This window comes from Hordeum vulgare, chromosome 4H (genome assembly GCF_904849725.1).
Source record: "Hordeum vulgare subsp. vulgare chromosome 4H, MorexV3_pseudomolecules_assembly, whole genome shotgun sequence".
NCBI lineage: Eukaryota > Viridiplantae > Streptophyta > Magnoliopsida > Poales > Poaceae > Hordeum > Hordeum vulgare.
In genome coordinates, this window is record NC_058521.1 from 143,878,817 (window position 1) to 143,903,690 (window position 24,874).

The window sequence follows — 24,874 nt, forward strand, 5'->3', positions numbered from 1 at the left end:
AGAAGATATTGCCGAGTAACCAGATGTCGGAGGAGAAGTCTGACAAAACAAAGAGACTTGAAATTCACAAAGTGGCGAGTCATATTTCATACGACAAAGGGTATAATAAAACAAGAATGTACCTCGCTGGTGTGCTTCCGACCGATTGTCTTTTTAGGCAGTCCGGTGATCAGGTCGCCAGAGCGACTATGGGTCTTGCGTGAGGGGGTAAATCTTGCTTTCTTCAAAAGGAAATCAGGGTCCATATAAGCATGAGGGTGAGACATGGGCACTTTTCCGCAGATCCGCCTGGCTGGTCTAGGGGAAGGAGAAGGTGAGTCGAAAGAAATGGAAATTACCTCGACCGCATCATTCTTGCTCTCATCATCGTCGCCCTACACATAAGGATGTATGGCGTAAACTTAAGTCGGAACACATAGATAAGGGGCAAGGGAAAAGCCTTACCTCTGAATGTGCCTCGTCTGCGTGTGAGTCGCCAACAAAAGATGAATCCTTTGTGGCGGTTTTCTTTTTTCTCAAAGTCTTTTTCTTTTTTGTTGGCACCTTGGTGGACTTCGGGGCCCCTCCGCCAAAACACATCGGTTTTCTGATGGATGGAGGCAAGTCTTAAGCCACGAAAATTGTTAAGCATAAACAAGACAAAGGTCGGCTTGGATTCTTACTGGTGGCACCGGGTTGGTGTGGCAGAAGGCTTTAAGACCAATCTTGGCGCATTCTTCCAGAGACTCGTCGGTCAGTTTCTTAATGACTCCATTAAATTTCGCTCTCTGAGAGCTGGCGGCGACTGGCGCACTGTGGATGGTCTACTGTGTCGTCGTAATCATACATCAGCCCATCGCGGCGACTCACGGGAAGTTTGTTCCATTCTATCCAGCAGCGGAATGGGTTGATCCCGATGAGCCTGATAAACTCCGACTCTTCTTCTTCTGTCAGGTTGTCAGGAAATTTGAAGTCCATGGGCAGGCGGTCTGCTTTAAAGCCCGGGAGAGGATTCTCGCGTGGTGGAGAAGTGTCTCGGCAGTAGAACCATGACTCGGCCCAGCCTTTGGGATGGCTGGGCAAAAGAACTGTTGGGAATCCATGTTCGCGGCGTCTCTGGATGTTAACTCCTCCAAGCTCGTGGTTGGGACCGTTGGGAAACTCGGTCTGGCGGTTTAGATGGAAAAAGTTCCAGAATAAGGGGATCATGGGTTCTCTCTAGAAATATACTTCGCAGAAGACCTGGAACTGGCATCAGTTGTTGATGGAGTTGGGTCCCAGATCTTGAGGATGGAGGTTGAGGAAATTCCGGAAAAACTTTGACCCGGGCGGCTTAAAACCATGCTCAAGGTAATCGGTGAAGATTACTACTTCTCCTCGAGCGGGGTTAGGGGTCAACTCGCCCGGGGCGGTTCTCCAACCAATGGTATCCTTACTGTCAAGGAGACCCGCCTTAACGAATTTCTCAAGCGTGGCGTCATTGACTCTGGTTGGCAACCAATCACACTTCGCAATGCCCATGACTAAAAAAAATGGAGAACGAAGCGACTCAGCAACAGACTGGGAGATGTTCTAGCCCGCCGGTATGGGCCTACGGTGTTCGTACAAGAATTGGTAACCCGCCAAAGGGTTGATGTACATCATGGCCCGTTATTTGGGCGATCTACGGGTATATCTTCAAAAAGTATTCTAACCCGCCCTTCGGACTGGAAGAGAAGGTATCATGGCTATAGTAATGAAACTAAGTCGCTATGAAGACTGAAGCTAAATGGCGACTCTCAGAAGTGTTCTTTTCCTTAGAGATATTCTCAACAGGTGAACAAACATGTTTCTACAGATAGGCAGTAAATTATGGATCTACGGACGGATTAAAATAGAAGGATATTGCCTGGAGTAATGTTGATGAACTATGCACATAACATGGTTAAAGTGCTGGTCAGCAGTATGTGGGTTTAAACTAGCAAGAGGACATGGTTAAATGGACGAAGCCAGTTACTACCTAAGGCCAATCACTAGAGCAGGGAACGGATCTAAATAAGTTCAAGGTGTTCATCGCATTATGAAGCTAGCTCGCAAGAGGCTACGGTCATGGCATTCTTGGCCTCACCCTAAGTGGGGGAAGGTGTGTACCTGTAAACAAGAGATCGCCGCCGGGGACAAATGCTCGGAGCTTCGTGTTCCTTGGCGCCCAGGAAGTCGCGGTCGATGGGGAAGTTCCAGGAGTCCGAAATGACGCTGGAGTGCTGGAGCTCGGAGACGAACTGCGCGGGGAAAACGAGGACGAGATGGGGGTTCATGACAAGGTTTCTTCCCCCCCCCCATTTCCCTTGTTATTTAAAGGGCAAGAATGGAAATCGAGGCTGTCGAGGAGGAAATCGAGGTGACAAGTCAGAGATGGCAATGATGGTGCCTAGATTTTTGGGATAAGCAATTAAGAACAAAAGATCTGTTGACGGTTATGGTGCTAAAAGCCCCAGAACTAAGGGGACGAGGTGACGCCGTCCAGTATTGCATGGCGACTCAGATCAAGTATTGGGAATGGCAACTTAACATCCGTCGAAGGTCAAAAATGAGGAGAGTCGCCCGAATAGATAGGAGTTTATTGACATGAATAAATTCAGGACAATTTGGGGCCTAATGTTGGGGATATTACCTATGGGTAACCCACCCTTAATGGGTCGGGTCACCAGAGGGGCGACTCACCATTGGCTGCGTGTCCCGTGGCCCAGGAACTGAAGGGCGGTTCAGAAGATCGTGCAGATGAGGGAATATCAAGGAAGCTCCTAACCGTGGAGAACACGGCGACTTAGAGATAAGGAAAGCTATGGAGAGTAGAATGGCAGGACTTTGTAAACCCTAGGGCCTCAACCTGTATATAAAGGCGAGTCACAGGGAGAGGTCAGGCGAGTTAGAAAGAATCGAGAGCTAGGTCAGGCGAGTTACACCCTCCTTGTAATCGAAACCTCCATTAATCCACACAAAGCAGGACATAGGCTTTACCTCCTCACGAGGGGCCAAACCTGGGTAAATCTGAGTCTCGCTTTCGCTCACCCCCTTCGAGTCGCCACCAAGGTGTGATGGCTCCATCTCTAATTCCTTTCACGAGGACATCTGCCGTGACAAAACCACGACAGAGCGCTTGCCGTTATATGGTCGCTTTGGCTGAATAGAAATGACAAGGTTTTCAATAATAAAAATTACTCTCGCTTGCAGGTTCTATTCTGATGCACAGGTATTCTCTGTTCATGGTCCACCTTACAACGCCTAGAGTTTCGAGTCCTTTCTATGGTGTCTTATCGACAATTGGAGAAGGTGGCGAGGGATATTTTTATCCCACATGGGTGGCAGCGTGGTCTCTGGATTGGGCCTCCATAGGCAACAATGATTTACATCTATAGGATCGTACTACATCTGTTGCTTTTTTTTCGGTTACCGTCCTTGTGGACTTTGGCTGTGTGCATCTTCGCTATGCAGAGGTCGGGTGTAATGCTTAAACCATTTAAGTAATAAAGCCCTTTATAAAAAAAATATCATCATACTCTAGCGCGAGAAGAAGGATGACCCATATCATCTTGGACTTCTTCCTTTCTTTTTTAAGAATACCGAGTGGGGTTTTTATCCTATCAGTATCGAAAGGAATAGGTTGAACATCATCTTGTTTAAAAAAACCTGCTCGATTTAGATCAGCAAATCGTACAGATTTTATAAAACCACGTGCAACGGCTCAAATCTATAGTCAATCCTACTTCATGAAAAAATACTTTCGTCCTGCTTCATATATAAAGCAACCGTCAACAACATTATGGTACAAACATACGTTACCATAACGCATGCACACACAAAGGAAGGATGCATAAACGCCGATCCAACCAACACCACACTTAGCACTACAAGAGCAACCACGGGTTCAATCGAGAACACACCACCGTGAAGAGATGAAGCCGCATCTGACGAACCATGGCCTCCAAGACGACACCTTTAAGGAGAATACGACACTGGAGTGCCACCACCGCTCGATCCGAGGATTAGAGTTTCCCCAGGAGCAGCACGGCGGGCGATGAGAGCCATGACGATGCCTTCAGGAATGGAACGAGCTTCACTGCCGCCGGTCCATCTGAAGATAGAACAGGTTTTCACCCCAGACAACACGGTCACGCCCTCGATTTGATCGTACACCAATCATACACGCAAATGCGTACGAACAAGCTCAAGGACTCGTGGGAAGATATCACAACACAACTCTAGACGCAAATAAAAACGTACAAACTTCATATTACAAGCCAGAGGCCTCGAGGGCTAGAATACAGAAGCTCGATAAACACACGAGTCAGCGGAAGCAACAAATATCAGAGTACAAATATGGAACATGACAATGCCTTAGAGAAGGCTAGCACAAAAGATACAATGATCGAACGAGGATAAGCCTCCTGTCTGGGATCCTCCTAAACTTCTCATGTTCTTCAGTGGCCTCCATGTAGTAGGCACCGTCGCGGGAGCACTCGTCGTCGGCGGGATACGCCATCTTCGAGGCTCTATCATCTGGTCGCAACAATGGATCGAGGAGAAAAGGGGGAGCAAAGCAATGGTGAGTACTCATCCAATGTACTCGCAAGACTGACATCAGAACTATCCTAAGTTATGCATTAGTATCAAAGGAAGGGGTTTTCTGTGGATTGATTGAAGCAATGCAAGCATAGAGAGAGGGGACTAGTCCTATCGAAGACTAGTATTTTCAGGGGGTCTTGCAGCAATAAACGAGAATAGAGTAGGTAACACAATTAGTAGTCATATTTTTGCAGCAATTATAATTAAAGGTCACGAACAGAGATCCTCCCTCGACTCCCTGCGAGGAAGCAATCACGAAGCAAACATTCCAGTTAAGTAACTATTCAAGTTGTATAAGATCAGGGCACAACTCCAAATCATCCTGTAACCATGGACACGGCTATTAGAATAGTTAATTTCTTCCCTGCACGGGTGCACCAAGTTTCGCCGTCACGCTTGAGAAACTCTGGCCGGACACACTTTCCTGGGTCATGTCCGGCCTTGGAGCATCGACACGTCGCATCCCCACCTAGACTCAACAGAAAGGCCAGACCGACGGTCTAAATCCTAAGCGCGCAGGGTCATGGCACATCTTCCTTTGCACTCCTGCATGATAGAAGGTCGGCCGATGTCAGTCCTCGCACCTTTTATACAAGAACAGTGATAATCCAGACCACTTGGGAGCGTGCCACCCCATTGCTGACGTGTGAAGAGCTTCGGCTGATACCACGACGTCTAGTACCCATAACTTCTCCCACGTAGACGGTTAGTGCGAAAAGGTCTCCGACCAACCCAGATCAATTACCCAAATCTTTAGCATTTAAATTAACTCATCGACACATCCACGCGGGAATCCACCCGCCTAACATTTATTCATCAGTGTTCCCAGTAACACGGTCAACTAACTATGTGGTTGTAACATCAGGGGGGTCTGAGGTATCACCCTCGTTGGATTCCGAACGATGTAACCTTCAAGGTGGCCAGGGAGGAATCACCCTCTATGGTCCATGATGGATGGGTTGTACGATAGAGTCATTATCGGAAGTGGTGAATGAGGAATCACCCTCCGAGAACCACCGTCGGTCAACTACACTACAACGCTAACATCGGAATACGTAACGAGGTGTCACCCTCGATACTCGATAGTAGCTCTGCAGCGTCGTACAACTAAGGGGGTGTAAGTGTTGTGTCGGGTCTTGGCTCGTCGATCAGTTGATCGAGGATTGACAATAAAGCAGGGGCAACTGGACTAAGGGGCAAAGGGGATGACTGCTCCGCCTATACTAAACAGTTTTAAGGTGCAATAGGATAATGTAGCAGTTTATCAAAAATAGGCTATGCATCAGATATAGGAGCTAACTACAATAGTAGCAAAATTCTAATGCAATCATGAGGGAGAAAGAATATGCGATATAGGAATGATCAAGGGGGGTTGCTTGCGTGGTTGCTCTGCACACAAAAACTAATCCTCGACGGTAGTTGATCACCGGGTCAACATCGGTCTCGGGGTCTACCGGAAAGGAAGTAATGTAGGGGAAACATAATAAATAACACATCAATCAAATGCATCACAAAGTATGACATGGCTAATGGCACCGCTAGGCATGAGCTAATGCGGTATCACCAGTCATGGACGGACCGGGAAAATATCTAACGATATTTCCCACGTCTGTGGCTACTACCGGACAGGCAAAACGGATGGACAAGTTCCATGTTCGCTACTATATAGACGCGTGACACACGAACGGATAGCGTATCCGGGCTCGTCTCGTTTTTCTGATCAACTTTCATGTATAAAATATTTTCATCCAAGCTACGGATTATTTTAAATGATTTTACAAAGATTTAGCGACATTCTGAAATTATTTAACTAGTAAATAAAGAAGATATTCTTTTGTCACCTAGTGCTTCTCTAGCCACAGACTATGACACTGGGACCAAGGGGTCCAGTCAGCATGCCTAGTCAGTAGTTCACCAGTCAAAGTTTGACTGGTCAACTGGGTCAATGGACCCACATGTCATAGACTACTCACACTAATTAAGCTAATTAGTTAGATCACTAATTAATTAATTAATTAACTAATGAACTTGTTATCACATTTATTTTTTTAAACTCTTATCTTTTACTTAAAGAGGTCGGTCCCACCTGTCATACTGTCTTTCATTAGCATATTATTTAAAATAATCTAAATAGGGGGGACCCACATGGAGTGTCTCAAGTTCAAGTTAATTAGTTTAACTAATAAAACAGTCTTAAGAGAGTTTAGTTAAGTCATTAATTAATTAATTAATTAAACCATTAATATAAAATTTATTGTTTTTATTATACGTATATTTTTATCTATTTTTGCTTTTGTTATAGGGGCGTGGTTTCCTGTTGTCAATGGCCAAGAGGGGTTAGTGGGGATTAGTCCCACTAACCGGATCAGGCAAAAGGGGTACTGGCCTTGGCCGGCCACACCGGGGTGCGCCGGCGGCCAAGGCGTCGTCCAAGGGAAAGCACACCGGGGGAAGCAAATCAGGCGCATCGGGGCACGAATAAAGCTAGCCCCTAGTGGTGGGGTGGTAGCAGCGAAGGCTAGCGGGTCACGAGCGGGATGGTGCACAGGCGAGGCGGAAGGGGCAGTGCAGAGCAACGAGTAGCACAGCAGCATGCGGTGGCCAGAGGAGCCGATGGGGGGCGGCCGACAGCGGGTGGCCAGGGGGGTTGCGACGGCGGTGCCAGCGTGGAGACTGCGGTGGCTGCGATGACCATGTCCAGCAGCAGTAGCAGCACGCCGGGGGAGGGCACATCCACGGGTCGGGCTAGCTGGGGAGCGGTCAGTGGCGCGGGCGGCTGATACGTCTTTGTCGTATCTATAATTTTTGATTGTTTCATGCCAATATTCTACAACTTTCATATGCTTTTGGCAACTTTTTATTCTATTTTTGGGACTAACATATTGATCCAGTGCCCAGTGCCAGTTCCTGTTTGTTGCATATTTTTTGTTTCGCAGAATATCCGTACCAAACTAAGTCCAAAAGCAATAAAAACCTACGGGGATTTGTTCTGGAATATTTATGATTTTTGAGAAAAAGAATCAACGCGAAACGATGCCCGAGGGGGCGACGAGCCCAGGAGGCGCGCCCTCCCCCCCCTCCCCAGGCGCGCCAGGCAGGCTCGTGACCAATCCCTAAGGCAGTTGGGGCCCTTCTTTCGCTGCAAGAAAGCTAATATCCAGAAGAAAAACGTGTTAAAAGGACACCTCAATTGGAGTTACGGATCTCCAGGAATTTAAGAAACGGTGAAAGGCCGGAATCTAGGAACGCGGAAACAGAAGGACACAGAGAGAGAGATCCAATCTCGGAGGGGCTCTCGCCCTTCCGCCGCCATGGAGACCATGGACCAGAGGATAAACCCTTCTCCCATCTTGGGACGAGGTCAAGGAAGAAGAAGAAGAAGAAGGGGGCTCTCTCTCCCTCTCTCTCACGGCGGCGCCGGAACGCCGCCCGGGACATCATCGTGTGACGGCAATCTACACCAACACCTCTGTCATCTTCACCAACACCTCCATCACCTTCCCCCATCTATATTCCGCAGTCCACTCTCCCGCAACCCGCTGTCCTCTACTTGAACATGGTGCTTTATGCTTCATATTATTATCCAATGATGTGTTGCCATCCTATGATGTTTGAGTAGATTTCCGTTGTCCTATCGGTGATTGATGAATTCCTATGATTGGTTTAATTTGCTTGTGGTTATGTTGTTGTCCTTTGGTGCCCATCATATGAGCGCGCATGTGGATCACACCATAGGGTTAGTAGTATGTTGATAGGACTATGTATTGAAGGGCAAGGGTGACAGAAGCTTCAGACTAGCGTAGAAATTGATGCATACGGGATTGAAGGGGGACCAATATATCTTATTGCTATGGTTGGGTTTTACCTTAGTGAACGTTAGAAGTTGCGGATGCTTGCTAATAGTTCCAATCATAAGTGCATAGAATTCCAAGTAGGGGATGACATGCTAGCAGTGGCCTCTCCCACATAAAACTTGCTATCGGTCGGGAAACGTAGTCAATTGCTTAGGGACAATTCCGCAACTCCTACCACCACTTTTCCACACTCGTTAAACTAACATAATTTTTTCTTTATCTAAACAGCCCCTAGTTTTTATTTACGTGTTCTTTATTATCTTGCAAACCTATCCTATCACACCTACGAAGTACTTCTAGTTTCATACTTGTTCTAGGTAAAGCGAACGTAAAGTGTGCGTAGAGTTCTATAGGTGGTCGATAGAACTTGAGGGAATATTTGTCCTACCTTTAGCTCCGCGTTGGGTTCGACACTCTTACTTATCGAGAAAGGCTACAATTGATCCCCTATACTTGTGGGTTATCAGCAGCCGGGGGGCTCGCTGGTTCGTGGCCGCTGGATCATGGCCGGAGGGGAGTTCGCTAGAGCATGGGAAAGGCACGGTGGTTGGGGCCTCACCAACGGTATAGAGGAGGCAGATGAATGGAGGGAGGTGCCCTGGCCAGCGATGGTGATGGCCGGTGTCGGCGGGGGAGCCGGACGGCTCGGGGAGGAGCGTCGGTCGAGGAGGGGACGCGGTAGGGGAGGCATCCGTTGGGTGAGGTTACTTGGGGGAGGGGTGAGGGAGTGGGGAGGTTGAGGCACGATAGTGGTGTGGTGGTGGACGGCACGGCCGGTGGCCAAGGAGGTGACCGGTGGTGACCGGCGAGGACGTCGGATTCGGTCGGGTCCGGTCGGTCGAGGGGAGGGGGAGTAGCCGCCACACGGTGGCTCGGCGGGGAGAGGAGGGAGAGAAGTGAGGGGCTCGGGTCGGAGTTAGGGTTTTCCTCGGGTCTTTTATACCCCAGGTGGGGTGGGGTGGCTAGGGGCTTAGGTGCGCCGGTTGGCCCAGTTGGGGCCGACCAAGTGGGAGGGTGGGTTTTTCTTTTTATTTTGTTTTTCTTGTGTTATAATTAAATTATCTAGCAAAAAGGTTTTTGTAAAATATGGGACTTGGCCCATAATTAGTGTTGCAATTTTTAGACACATCTACAAAAAGTTTGCGATTGATATAAAGTGGTTTGAAATTTTTAATAATTAAAAAAGGCATTTTAAATAATGTTTTGGTCCCTATTTTAATTATTTTTGGGGACTTATACACTTCATAAAATGTTGGTTTCACCACCATAATTGACTATGGATTATTTGCAACAATAGGAACATTTTAGTTCTTGTGTTTCAACAAATAATAATTTGACTTTAATTCGTATTTGAAATTTGGCTTTGGTTTTATTAAGTGGTAAATTTTTTTAGTTAAACTTGATGACGTGGCACAATTAGTGTGTGGTTACTATAGCTTAACTAACGGGGCGTCACAACTCTCCACCACTAAAAGAAATTCTTGTCCCGAGAATTAAGAGGTAGGGGTAAGGGGGAAACGTTTGGTCACGAATTTCTAACAAGTCTTCTTGTCTCGGTTGCTCTTCTCGAAGGGGGCTGATCAATTTTCATTGAAGTCTTAAATTCTTTGACTCAGGTCATCCTCATGAATTCTTCTAGCTTCCTTCCGGATCTTCATCGTCCTACGAATGCGATAATAGGGAAAACTTTGGAAGAGCGTAGCTACACAAAGTTGTGCATCTGAAGGCAAACTCAGGGAAGAGAACATGATTTATTCCTCAAGTTTTAACTCACGGAATTCATTGAGAGTGACATGCCATTGGACGGTGGCTCAGGAATTTCACGCGAAGCCAATTGCAAAGGACACTTTAGAGTCCAAGATTTACAAGAGAGTCGGGTTTCGATCATGTGGAACTTTGGGTTATGGGCCCACCATGTGGGTTGGAAGTAGTCAGAACGGTGATATCTTGCACGGTCTTGGTAGCAAGACATGTCAGAGGATAGCCTGTCGGTTACGTTGGCAACAACATTGGTACCAATGGTGGGGGACGAATATAACCATTTTCCTGCTCGTTGAATCGAGGTGGACCAATAGGAAAGGCTCTCGTCCACCGGCGGCTACCGGAATGTTATCCACAATAGTAACAAGGTCATACTGACAAAGTTGTTCACCAAGGTTTTTACCTAAGAAGGGGATTACTACTGCTCAGATAGATTATACAACAAGAAAGGTCAAATAGACCAATGGGAAGGAAAATGTGTTCACACACACAAGCATTAGAGTATACCATTCTCGAGGAAAATAGAGTATGGTATACATGATAGGTCATCAAGTCCATAACCATTTTGATGAAAGATCAAGAAGAATCATGATGTTTACCCATACCTTACGGTTTGGATAATTGATGAGGAACAATTTAGCATTGCGCTACCAATGTTCCTCTTGAAATTTGAAGTAACACATCCATGCTTCAAGGTAGCATCGACATGGTCATCATACCAGGGTCAGAATTTAGGAACACAAAGGTTTCATGAGGAACAAATTATAAAATAAGTCATATGATTTCCTCACGGAAGAATGGCGAACCTTACATATGGAAGATAATATAACAATAGGTCATTCGGCCTAGTGTGTTAGACAAGACGTCACCATACCAGGTTACATAAAGACCAAAGTTAAAATTATTAGAAATATTCCAGCCATCATATATGTCCGAGATTTAGATCTGATTGGTGTTTGGATACCTCAGGCTCGGGATGCCTGAGAAGAAAACAGGACAACAACTATTTACGAGATGATGGTGCAAGATCCTCGGGATATGAAGTAGAGAAGCAAGTTTTGGATCATGAATTGGATTGTAAGACATATGATCATGATGTCAAGACATTGTGCCCACATGGGATTCTTACTACAAAATGCAACCGAGTTTTGAATTGGGAACCATCATTGAGGATAACAAAGTCCTTGTGTAAGCCTCGATTAGCTCTTATGATGGAACTTAATTTCCTTCATCAAATCAGTCAGTGGCTTGGGTGCCAAGAGAAAGTTATATGGAGTGAAGATGGTAACTCTTCAAAACATATAACACCTCACACATGCGTGAATGATTTGGGATAACCCCAGAGGCAGCGAAACAGAACTTTCTCCTATTCACGGCGGCAGGAATGCACGTGAACTTTGGGAAAACACGTCTTCTATCAGACGCATTCTTCATGAGCTAGGCACAAAGAAAATGCCTTAAAGAGCTTCATTATGAAACATGGAGAAGTTGAGGATGTGGCCGATGGGCTCAGCAACAATCCCTTATATTTCAATAGGGATGAATGTACAAAATTTATAATGACAAACAGACAATATTTGTCAAATCAAATGGTATAATGGCATATGCTCGAGGGAACAACAACAATTAAACATTGGTCGAAGGGTGTACTCGAAAATACAGAATGAGTAGCACGACCAATGCTAGAATGGTGAGTCGACAACCAACACCCCAAGAATGAAAGTAGCAGTCATTAACTTCAAAGTGATAGGGTTGTTAGAAGTATTGGAATCACACATCAGAGTTCACTTGGTGTGGTATTCCGGATTGAAACAACACGGGACCAAGAAATGGATGGTGATGGCGATAAGTATCACTTATATCAAGAATTCTTTAAAAGGTGCAACAATGCTCACAACATTCGTGACATAAAAGATGGTAATACTCCAAGGTAGAAGATAACATAAGCTGAATTAGCAAGGAACTCAAAGGACAACACAAAACATGATCAAGTGTGTGTTGGAGGGAAGGCAAAAAGGTTTGCCGACGATAACAACAATCATCGAGAGGCAAGGATACTCCTTATCATCAAGAATCTGATTGATACCTTCGAAGAGTTCAGAATGCTGATGATTGATCACGACATAGTTGTCGAGAAGTTTCATCAAGATGTAGCCATTTAGCGGACGACATCAAGCAAAGGAATGGCGAAGCGAAAGGTCGTCGGAATCACAGGTAAGATTGCTAGCTCGGAATCGAAATTGCCTTTCAAGACAACCAACAAGATGTTGAAAGCTAGATGTGAGCTTAACGCATAGTTGAAAATGTGTTCGAGGGATGGAGGACATAGATAGCATGGTCAAGCGCTAGCATGACGATGATGATGTAGCCTAAAAGCTTGGAATGACAAGATCAATGACAAACTCATAAGCAAAGAAGGTCAGTAAGAGTTGTTGAATCGCAATGCATACTCGATTCAGTTATCGGAGTCCTTGAGTGTCCAACACCTCAGATCACAAGGAAAACTGGAATCAGAGAAATATCATAGTTGATGAGGACCTCACAATAAGTTTATATAACTCCATGGTATTCTCGAGATACCATGGATAATACTCGAAGGTAGATCAGGATAGAAGTAAGACTAATGTATTGATCTGTGGAAGACAAGCACTTTAACTCGTCTGAGAATGAAATCAAGGTAGAGCAACATGGTCGGAACCACGATTGCAAAGGACAAAATGACAGATACTGGATCACATTATACCATGAACGATTATTGATACGAGAAGCTTCTATGATAAGTCCAGCATCGTTGCCATGGGCATGAACACAAAGTTCAAGGTCGACTCCCACTTCAACAATGCTTCACCTATCATTTACTCATCGCCTTTGATGGAGTTGTAACTCGGAAATATTATCTGGAAAAACACCAGAAAAGTAAGTCTCAAGAAAATTCTTGGGATCACACAGATTTAGGAAGGCATAGGTTCAACCCATCGGGGCATCTTAGGAACATATACCACAATCTTCAAGAGTAATTAACACATGCTTGACAACAGAGCATGGCCAACAAAAGCATAGGATACAACTTATCAGAGGAAGAAGACAAAATTTACCAATGGCATTATGTATCAGGGGAACAATATCACAAGAATTGTTGAATGTAAAGGATGCCTTCGAATGATAACCCAGCAATGGGTCTGGCGGTCCACAAGGGACTTGATGTGAGTATCAGTACTCAACTAGAGGAAGCTAGAATGCAAGGCATCATATTATAGAACATCTGAAAGATATTGATACTTAAATAGAAAAGGAATTATGATTTCCAGGTTGGTGTATTAGAATCAGGTGCTCCGATCAAATACAAGCAAGTTGAAAGGACTTAGATGGACAATCAACCAAGCCGAAAAATAGCTCATGTCTGGAAGGACGTCTGAGCCGGAAAGATAATTTATGAGAATCAACTGATGATTGTGTGCATTCACACAAAGGTTGAATCAATAATATCAAAGGAAAATCACAAAGGATTTTAACGAATGTTGCTAGACATATGGATTTAACCATAATGCAAGCAGGTGAGAAAGGTCATGAACAATAGGGTACAGAGGATTAAGGAAGATCGACCGGTAATTCGAGGGACTTGTGAATGCCATGACAACTAAGGATGAACAAATCCTCGGTAAGAAAATTTGGTGTACCTTGTATAACAAGAGCAACTGAAAAAGAAAATATGAACGACATTTTTATGTAGTCATTCATAGGGGTTAACGGAGGAAGGGAAATCGCAAAAGCAATGAGCACAAGTTCTTGAGAGAACATCAGAGAGTATCTTTGAAGTCTTCAGATGAATCAAGCCATCATATGGAATGAGGCGCTCTCCGGGAGGAAGTACTTACGAGAACCTAAAGTTACAGTTAGCAAAATCTTTAACCCGAAAGAGAAGAGAGATCAGAACCTGGAGTATGGAAATGAGTAAAAGATCCTAATACCACCAGATTGAGTTGTGGGACCGTAAGCCACAACATCAAAGTTGGTAAGTTTTTCAAGTACTGGACTCAACTTCGGCAACAGAATTGGAAAGGGGGCTACCTACTGGCAGTTGGCTCTAATACAAACTTCTGACACCCTCGATTTGATCGTACTCGAATCATACACGCAAATGCGTACGACCAAGCTCAAGGACTCACAGGAAGATATCACAACAGAACTCTAGACACAAATAAAACATACAAGCTTCATATTACAAGCCAGGGGCCTCGAGGGCTAGAATACAGAAGCTCAATAAACACACGAGTGAGCGGAAGCAACAAATATTTGAGTACAGACATGAAACATGACAATGCCTTAGACAAGGCTAGCACAAAAGATACAATGATCGAACGAGGCAAGGACTCCTACCTAGGAACCTCCTAAATCACTCTTGTTCTTCAGCAGCCTCCACGTAGTAGGCATCATCGGGGGAGCAGTCGTTGGCGGCGGGATACGCCATCTCTGAGGCTCCATCATCTGGTCATAGCAAACGATCGAGGGGAAAAGGGGGATCAAAGCAATGGTGAGTACTCATCCAAAGTACTCGCAAGACTGGCATCAGAATTGTGCTAAGTTATGCAGCAGTATGAAAGGAAGGGGTTTGATGTTGACTAACTGCAGCAATGAGAAAATAGAGAGAGAGGACTGGTCCTATCGAAGACTAGCATCTTCAGGGGGTCTTGCAGCAATAGACGAGTATAGAGGAGGTAACACAATTAATAGTCATATTGTTGCCGCAATATTAATTAAAGGTCACGCCCAGAGATCCTCCCTCGACTCCCTGCGAGGAAGCAATCCCGGAGCAAACATTCCAGTTAAGTAACCGTTCAAGTTGTATCAGATCAGGGCACAACACCAAATCATCCTATAACCATGGACACGGCTATTCGAATAGTTAATTTCTTCCCTGTAGTGGTGCACCAAGTTTTCCCGTCACACTAGATAAACTCTGGCCGAACACACTTCCCTAGGTCATGCCCGGCCTTGAAACAACAACACGTCGCACCCCACCTAGACTCAACAGAGAGGCCAACCCGCCGGTCTAAATCCTAAGCGTGCAGGGGTCATGGGCCCATCACCCTTTGTGGTCCTGCATGATGCGAGGGCGGTCGATGTCAGTCATGGCACCTCTTATACAAGAACGGTGATAATCCAGACCACTCGGGCGCGCGCCGCTCCATTTCTGATGTGTGAAGAGCTTTGGCTCATACCACGACATCGAGTACCCATAACTTCTCCCACATAGACGGTTAGTGCGAAAAGGTCTCTGACCAACCCAGATCAAATACCCAACTCCTTAGCATTTTAATTAACTCATTGACACATCCATGGGGGAATCCACGAGACTAACATTTATTAAACAATGTTCCTAGTAACACGATCAAGTAACTGTGTGGTTGTAACATCAGGGGGGATCCGAGGTATCACCCTCGTTGGATTCCGAACGATGTAACCGTCAGGGTGGCCAGAGAGCAATCACCCTCGATGGGCCGTGCTTGATGGATTGTACGACAGATTCATTATCGGAAGTGGTGAACGAGGAATCACGCTCCGAGAACCATCGCCGGTCAATTACACTACAACGCTAACATCGGAGTACATAACGAGGTGTCACCCTCGGTACTCGATAGTAGCTCTGCATCCTCGTACAACTAAGGGGAGTGTACTTGTTGTGTAGGGTCTTGGCTCGTCGATCAGTTGATCGAGACTTGACGATAAAGCGGGGGCAACTGGACTAAGGGGGCAAAGGTGATGACTACTCCGCCTGTACTAAACAGTTTTAAGGTGCAGCAGGATAATGTAGCAGTTTATCAAAAACACGCTATGCATCAAATATAGGAGCTAAATACAATAGTAGAAAAATTCTAATGCAAGAATGAGGGAGAAAGAATAGGCGATATAGGAATGATCAAGGGGGTTTGCTTGCGTGGTTGCTCTGCAGACAAAAATGAATCCTCAACAGTGAAGTGGTCGATCACCTGATCAACATGGGTCTCAGGGTCTACCGGAAAGGAAGTAACGTAGGGGAAACACAATAAATAATAGAGCAAACAAATGCATCACAATGTATGACATGGCTAAAGGCAGCGCTACGCATGAGCTAACACGGTATCACCCGTAATGGACGGATCGGGAAAATATCTGACAATATTTCCTAGGTCTCTCGCTACTACCGGAGAGGCGAAACATATGGAAAAGTTCCATGTTCGCTACGATAGAGACATGCGACAGACGAACGGATAGCGTATCGGGTTCGTCTCGTTTTTTTATCAACTTTCATGTATAAAATATTTTCATCTGAGCTACGAATTATTTTAAATGATTTTACAAATATTTAGCGACATCCTAAAATCATTTAACTAATAAATAAACAAGATATTCTTTTGTCACCTAGTGCTTCTCTAGCCACAAACTATGACAGTGGGACGAAGGGGTCGAGTGAGCTTACCAAGTCTGTAGTTGATCGGTTAAAGTTTGACTGGTCAAATTGGTCAATGGACCCACATGTCATAGACTACTGAGACTAATTAAGCCAATTAGTTAGATCACTAATTAATTAATTAATTAACTAATTAACTTATTATCACATTTATTTTTAAAAACTCTTTTCTTTTACTGAAAGAGGTCGGTCCCACCTGTCATACTCTCTTTCATTAGCATATTATTTCAAATAATCTAATTAGGGGGGACCCACATGGAGTGTCTCAAGTTCAAGTTAATTAGTTTACTAATTAAACAGTCTTAAGAGATATTAGTTAAGTCATTAATCAATTAATTAATTAATTAACCCGATAATATAAATTTTCTTGTTTTTATTATACGTATATTTTTATCTATTTTTTCTTTTGTTACAGGGGCGTGGTTCCCTGCTGTCAATGTCCAGGAGGGGTTAGTCGAGATTAGTCCAACTAACTGGATGAGGCAGAAGGGGCACTTGCCTTGTCCGGCACACCGGGGCGTGCCGGCGGCCAAGGCGTGGGCCAATGGAAGAGCACACCGGGAGAAGCAAATCAGGCGCATCGGGGAGCGGCTGAAGCCAGCCCCCGGTGGTGGGGTGGCAGCTGAGAAGGCTCGCAGGGCACGAGCGGGATGGCTGACAGGCGAGGTGCAAGGGGCAGGGCGGAACGGCGAGCAGCATAGCAGCGCGCGGCAGCCAGAGGAGCCGATGGGGGGGCTTCCGGCAACGGGTGGTCGAGGGGCTGCGACGGCGGTGCCGGCATGCAGGCTACGGTGGGTGCGTCGGCCAAGTCCACCAGCGGCAGCAACATGCGAGGGGAGGGCACATCCGCGTTCGGGCTAGCCGGGGCGCGGTCAGTGGCGCGGGCGGCTGATACGTCCCAAACGTATTTATAATTTCAGCTTGTTCCATGATCTTTTGGGTGACATTGTTATATGTTTTGCTACACTTTTATACCTCTTTACACATATTTGGACTAACCTACTAACTCAGTGCACCCAGTGCCAGTTTCTGTTTGCTGATGTCTTTTTTGCAGGGACTTTTACCCAAATTTATATAGTCCCAAAAGTCTCGAGAAAAATATATAAAAATCAGCGTGAAGAAAGCTTCACGAGCACCAAAGGTGGGCCAGAGGGGAGCCAGGGCCTGCCCAGACGGCCTCCCTGCACGGCCTACCCCCTGGTCGTGCCACGAGGTCGCCTGGGTGGGGCCCACCTCCTCTGATGCTCTCCTTCGGCCTATATTTACCTCTCCGATAAGAAACCCTTCCATCAGATCCAGAATCGTGAATTTCTCCATTGTTCCGCCGACACAACGCTTCCGAGATCGGGAGCGTCAGAAGATCACTTCCCGGCACCCTGCCAGAGGGAGGATTGACCTCTGGGAGCTTCTCCATCACCATGGACGCTTCCCGGATGTGACGTGAGTAGTCCTGCTTGGACCATGGGTCCATGACCAATAGCTATGTGATGTCTTCTCTCCAATCTTGTGCTTCAATGTTCAGCCCTTGTGAGCCGCCCTACATGATCAAGGCATCTATGTAATTTTCCTGTTGTTGCTATGCTTGGTTTGCTAGGAACCGATAGATTATGAGATTATGTTCACATTGTGATGAGTTATATATTTGATTATCCTTTTATATTATGTTGTTTAGTGATTCATGCATGTTCTCCGTTGCTTTTTATTGCTTTGGCCGAGTAGTAGATTGTAACTCCAAGAGGGAGCATTATGCATGATTGTGGGTTCATGCCCCCTGATGTCTAGCTTGAGTGACAGAAACTTGAGACTAAGGGATGTGCTGTTGCCACCAGGGAGAAACCAACGGTGCTTTTGACCACGGTTGCAAGGATTGTTTACCTTACGCAAAGTTCATTCATGCAGTTGTCCGTTGCTTTGAGTTTACACTTTGGGTGGGGCTCGCAACTTAATACCTGCCAGATGTTCTGGATAGATATCTCAAGGTGGATGGTTAGTAAGTAGATGTTGATAAATAAACGGTCTACTTGTCTTGGCGTACTGCCCATTACTTTTGAGCCTCTAACTTTCTAGTAGCATGATTAGCATTGCGGTGCGTTTATAATTTTGTCAAGTGCCTAGCTGTAATTTGTTTACCCATGCTAGTTTTTTATCGTATTTTGGGAGAGATACATCACTAGTGAACATCATGTGACTCCGGTCTATATTACCACCATTGTTTACACCTCCACCATTTACTGCTTTCATTTACTTTTCCGTTGCAATCACTATCACTATTCCCGCTTGTGTTTTGATCCTTTGCAAACTACAAGGTCGGAGAGACTGACAACCTATTTGTACTCGTTGGGAGCAAAGTTATTTATTGTGTGTGCAGGTCCACGTCTTCTGCTAGTGCCAGAGCAGCGGACACCTACTTGTTGATCCTCGGAGTCCTCGTGGGTCGATAAACCTTAGAGTTCCCATGTAAGGGAAATCTGCTACTGACAACATCTCCACCTTCCACTTGGTGGGGTAACCGAGGGGCTAGAAGTATATCCATCAACAAGTCATCAAGCAAATTTCTGGCGCCGTTGCCTAGGACTCCAGTCTTCAAGATAGGGGAGTTGCACGCTATCCTTTACCTTTGTTTTTTAGTCTTCTTAGTTTGCTTTCTAGTTTTTGCGTTAGAGTCTGATACGTCTCACACGTATCTATCATTTTTGATGGTTTCATGCTGTTATCTTGTCATCTTTGGATGTTTTATGTACCTTTTATATCTTTTTCGGGACTAACTTATTAATTCAGTGCCAAGTGCCAGTTCCTGTTTTTTCTGTGTTTTTGGATCTTTTCAGATCTGATTTTGGAACGGAGTCCAAAAGGAATAAAATCCCCGAAATGAGTTTTTCCCGAACGGGAGAAGATCAGGGGGCATGTGGGCCAAGCCAGGAGGACTCCAGGGAGCCCACAAGCCCCACTCCGCCACCAGGGGGAGATGGTGGTGGCAGGGCTTGTGGCCTCCCTGAGCGCCCCCTGACCTGGATCTTTGGCCTATATATTCCCTAAAATACAGCAAAAAATCAGGGGCTCCACGAAAATACTTCTCCGCCGCCGCAAGCTTCCGTTTCCGCGAGATATCATCTGGAGACCCTTCCCGGCGCCCTGCCGGAGGGGACTTTGGAGTTGGAGGACTTCTTCATCATCATCATCGCCCCTCCAATGACTCGTGAGTAGTTCACTTCAGACCTACGGGTTCGTAGTTAGTAGCTAGATGGCTTCTTCTCTATCTTGGATCTTCAATACAAAGTTCTCCATGATCTTCATGGAGATCTATCCGATGTAATCTTCTTTGGCACTGTGTTTGTCGAGATCCGATGAATTGTGGATTTGTGATCACATTATCTATGATATATATTTGAGTCTTTGCTGATTTCTTATATGCATGATTTGATATCCTTGTAAGTCTCTCCGAGTCTTGGGTTTTGTTTGGCCAACTAGATCTATGATTCTTGCAATGGGAGAAGTGCTTGGTTTTGGGTTCTTACCATGTGGTGACCTTTCCCAGTGACGGTAGGGGTAGCAAGGCACACATTAAGTATTTGCCATCAAGGGTAAAAATATGGGCTCTCTCGTTGATATGAGATTGTCCATCTACATCATTTCATCTTGCTTAAGGCGTTACTCTGTTCTTTTGGACTTAATACACTAGATGCATGCTGGATAGCGGTCGACGTGTGGAGTAATAGTAGTAGATGTAGACAGTAATGGTCTACTTGTTTTGGACGTGATGCCTATAGATATAATCATTTCCATAGATGGCGTCACGACTTTGCGCGGTTCTATCAATTGCTCGACAGTAATTTGTTCACCCACCATCTACTTGCTTTCATGAGAGAAGCCACTAGTAAACATTATAGCCCCTGGGTCTATTCACATCTATCGTTTCCACTTTCGCTTTTACTTTGCTTTGTTACTTTGTTGCTTTCAGTTCTCACTTGGGAACAATCTATAAGGGATTGACAACCCCTTCATAGCGTTGGGAGCAAGCTTTTTGTGTTTGTGCAGGATCTTGTGATACTCCTCCACTGGATCGATACCTTGGTTGTCAAACTGAGGGAAATACTTACCTCCGCTGTGCTACATCACCCTTTCCGCTTCAAGGGAACACCAACGCAAGGCTCCAAGGCGACGGGGGAAATCATTTTCATATTTGCCTAGGAAGTCCCTTAAGGCATAGCCGTAGCAGAAGGATTCCTGGTGCCATCGACATGACTATTCCTGGCGCCGTTGCCAGGAAAGCACAACTGACATCAGAAGTATTTCTGGCGCCATTGTCGGGGAGGAGATATCAGGATCTATCCAAGTAGGTCTCACAAACTCATCTCTTTCATTTACTTTTTTTTGCCAGTTGCCTCTCGTTTTCCTCTCCCCCACTTCACATTTGCCGTTTTCATTTGCCTTTCTCTCTTGCTGTTTTCTATTGCTTTTTGCCTTTTTGCCGTTCCCTTTCGCCCGCCTGCTCTTAGGTTTGTTCGTGAGAGACCTTTCCTCATGGCCGAACTAAACTATTTCAGAAAATTGGAGGAGATTGAAACTAATGTCAAAGGTTTCATGTCTTCTCAGTTTGACCAAAATAGTTACTTCCATAGGGAATCAAAAGAGCAAAATTCCTTTTTATTCTGTTTGAATGAGGAGGTTGATGATATGGCCAATGATTTCCTTGCACTTAATTCTCAGCTCGCTCACCTTGAAAAATTGGTGGGCCAAATTTCTGATAAGCGGGCTACCTTAGTCAATAAGATGGCAGCTAAACCTGAAATTTGTGATGCAAATCACGAAGATCCTAAAGTTCTTGGTGTGTCTCCTCTTGAATCTTTGTTTTCGCGTGTCAAACCTATTTATGGAGGGGCTGGATATGAATCCACTTTGGTTGAAAAACGCCCCAATGATTCGGAGTCCACCTATCTTGATGATAAAGGTGTGGAGAGTGGAGTAGAAGAATCAAAATTTTGGGTAGTAATGAAACTCCCACTTTGATTTCAAGGAATTCAATTATGATAATTGCTCCTTGTTTGAATGCATTTCTTTGATGCAACCCATTGCAAACTCTCAACGTGCTTATAGCCAAAGCAAAGCCTTTACCGCGCATATCGTAGATGCTATGATGAAATCTCTTGAAGAGAAGCTCGAATTAGAAGTCTCTATACCTAGAAAACTTCATGATGAGTGGGAACCTACTATCAAAATCAAGATCAAAAACTATGAGTGCAATACTTTGTGTGATTTTGGTGCTAGTGTTTCCGCGATTCCAAAGTCTTTACGTGATATTCTTGGTTTTCATGAGATTGAAGAGTGTTCTCTTAATTTGCATCTTGCAGATTCTACTGTCAAGAAACCCATGGTAAGGATCGATGATGTTCTTATTGTTGCAAATAAGAACTATGTACCCGTGGATTTCATTGTACTTGACATAGATTGCAATCCTTCATGTCCCATTATTCTTGGTAGACCTTTCCTAAGGACTATTGGTGCTATCATCGATATGAAGGAAGGGAATATTAGATTTCAATTTCCTTTGAAGAAGGGCATGGAGCACTTTCCTAGAAAGAAAATAAGATTGCCTTACGAATCTATGATGAGGGCTACTTATGGTTTGAGAAACAAAGATGACTATACGTGATTCCATCACTTTTTGCCTAGCTAAGGGCGTTAAACAAAAACGCTTGTTGGGAGGCAACCCAACAAATCTATTCTTTTTCTTTCTGTTTTTTGTTTTCCACACTTTCATAATTCTGTTATGATTGTGTTTTTTGCGTTTCTTTTTGCGTTTGTGCCAAGCAAAACCGTTATGATTAGTCTTGGGGATGATCGTTTGGTCATGCTGGAAAAGACAGAAACTTTCTGCTCACAAAAAGAATTTTCGTTTTTTTCTGTAAGAGCTTTTGAGATGATTCTTTTTGCTGCTTATTTCTACGCAAATTCTTCAGACTGTCGTAATTTTTCAGAATTTTTGAAGTACCAGAAGTATACGAAATATATAGATTGCTACAGACTGGTCTGCTGTTAACAGATTCTGTTTTTGTTGTGTTGGTTGCTTATTTTGATGAAACTATGGATAGTATCAGGGGTATTAGCAATGGAAGATTGAAAATACAGTAACCCAACATCAGCACAAGTAGAATTTAAGTTTTCTACAGTACCTAAGGAAGTGGTGGTTTGCTTTCTCATACTAATGTTATCACGAGTTTCTGTTTAAAGTTTCGTGTTGTGAAGTTTTCAAGTTTTGGGTGAAGTTCTTATGGACAAAGAGATAAATAGTGGCAAGAGCTCAAGCTTGGGGATTCCCAAGGCACCCCAAGAGATTCAAGGATGTCGTAAAAGCCTAAGCTTGGGGATGCCCCGGGAAGGCATCCCCTATCTCGTCTTCAATCCATCGGTAACGTTACTTGGGGCTATATTTTTATTCACCACAGGTTATGTGTTTTTGCTTGGAGCGTCTTGTATCGTAGGAGTCTATTATTTTTGTTGTGTCACAATCATCCTTGCTGCACACCTAGAGAGAGATAAAAGCACTCACCGTGATTTTGTCGAGCTTCACTTATATCTTTTGGTAGACAATTCAGCTCACATGTGCTCCACTTATATCTTTTGAGCTAGATAATTTAGCTCTATGTGCTTCACTTATATATTTTAGAGCGCAGCGGTGCATGGCTTGGTAGTTGATCTATGCTTTTAAAGTAGTCTCAAAAGGGGTAGTTATCCAAAGGGATACGAAAACTTCCACCTTCATGTGCATTGAATAGTTAGAGAAGTTTGATTCATCTCAATTAGTTTTGAGTTGTGGTTATGGTAATATTGAAGTCATGCTAGTAAGGTGTTGTGGATCTAGAAATAATTGTGTTGAAGTTGGTGATTCCCGTAGCATGCACGTATGGTGAACCGCTATGTGATGAAATCTGAGCATGATTAGTCTATTGATTGTCATTCTTTGCGTGGCGGTCGGGATCGCGCGATGGTTTATACCTCCCAACCCTTCCCGTAGGAGTATGCGCTGAATGCTTTGTTTCGGTTACTAATAAAACTTTTGCAACAATTATATGATTTCTTCATGACTAATGGTGAGTCCATGGTTTAGATGCACTTTCACCTTCCACCATCACTATCTTCTTAGTGCCGAGCAACTTTCGCCGGTGCACAAAACCCACCATTAGCCTCCCTCAAAACAGCAACCATACCTACCTACTATGGCTTTTTCAAAGTCATTCCGAGATATATTGCCATGCAACTACCACCATGACATGTGCCACCACGTCTACATTGCCATTGCATGATCGTAAGATAGCTAGCATGATGTTTCCATTAATGTCTATGCCATGCTAGATCATTGTCACGGTACACTACCGAAGGCATTCCATATAGAGTCATCGTTGCTCTAAGTTTTGAGTTGAAAGTGTGATGATCATCATTAATGGAGCATTGTCCCATGTGAGGAAATAAAAGAGGCCAAAGAACCCACCAAAATAAATTAAATAAAATAAAAGGAGGCCAAAGAGCCCACCAAAAACAAAAAAAAATGAGAGAAAAAGAGAGAAGGGACAATGCTACCACTTTTTCCACACTTGTGCATATTAAGCACCATGATCTTCATGATTGAGAGTCTCTCATTTTGTCACCACCATATAGCTAGTGGGAAATTTTCATTATATAACTTGGCTTGTATATTGCAATGATAGGCTTCCTCAAAATTGCCTTAGGTCTTCGTGAGCAAGAAAGTTGGATGCACACCCACTAGTTTTCTTTAAGAGCTTTCACATACTCGTAGCTCTAGTGCATCATTTGTATGGCAATCCCTACTCATTCACCTTGATATCTATTGATGAGCATCTCCACAGCTCATTGATATGCCTAGTTAATGTGACTATCTTCTCCTTTTTTGTCTTGCAACCTCCACCACATTCCACACCATCTATAGTGCTAAAACCATGGCTCACGCTCATGTATTCCGTGAGAGTTGGAAATGTTTGAGAAAGTAAAGGTGTGAAACAATTACTTGGCCAATACCGGGGTTGTAGATGATTTAAATTCGTTGTGCAATGATGATAGAGCATAGCCAGACTATATGCTTTTGTAGGGATAACTTTATTTTGGCCTTGTTATTTTGAAAGCTCATGATTACCTTGCTAGTTTGCTTGAATTATTATTGTTTCCACGTCAATAGCAAACTATTGTTTTGAATCTAATGGATCTGAACATTCAC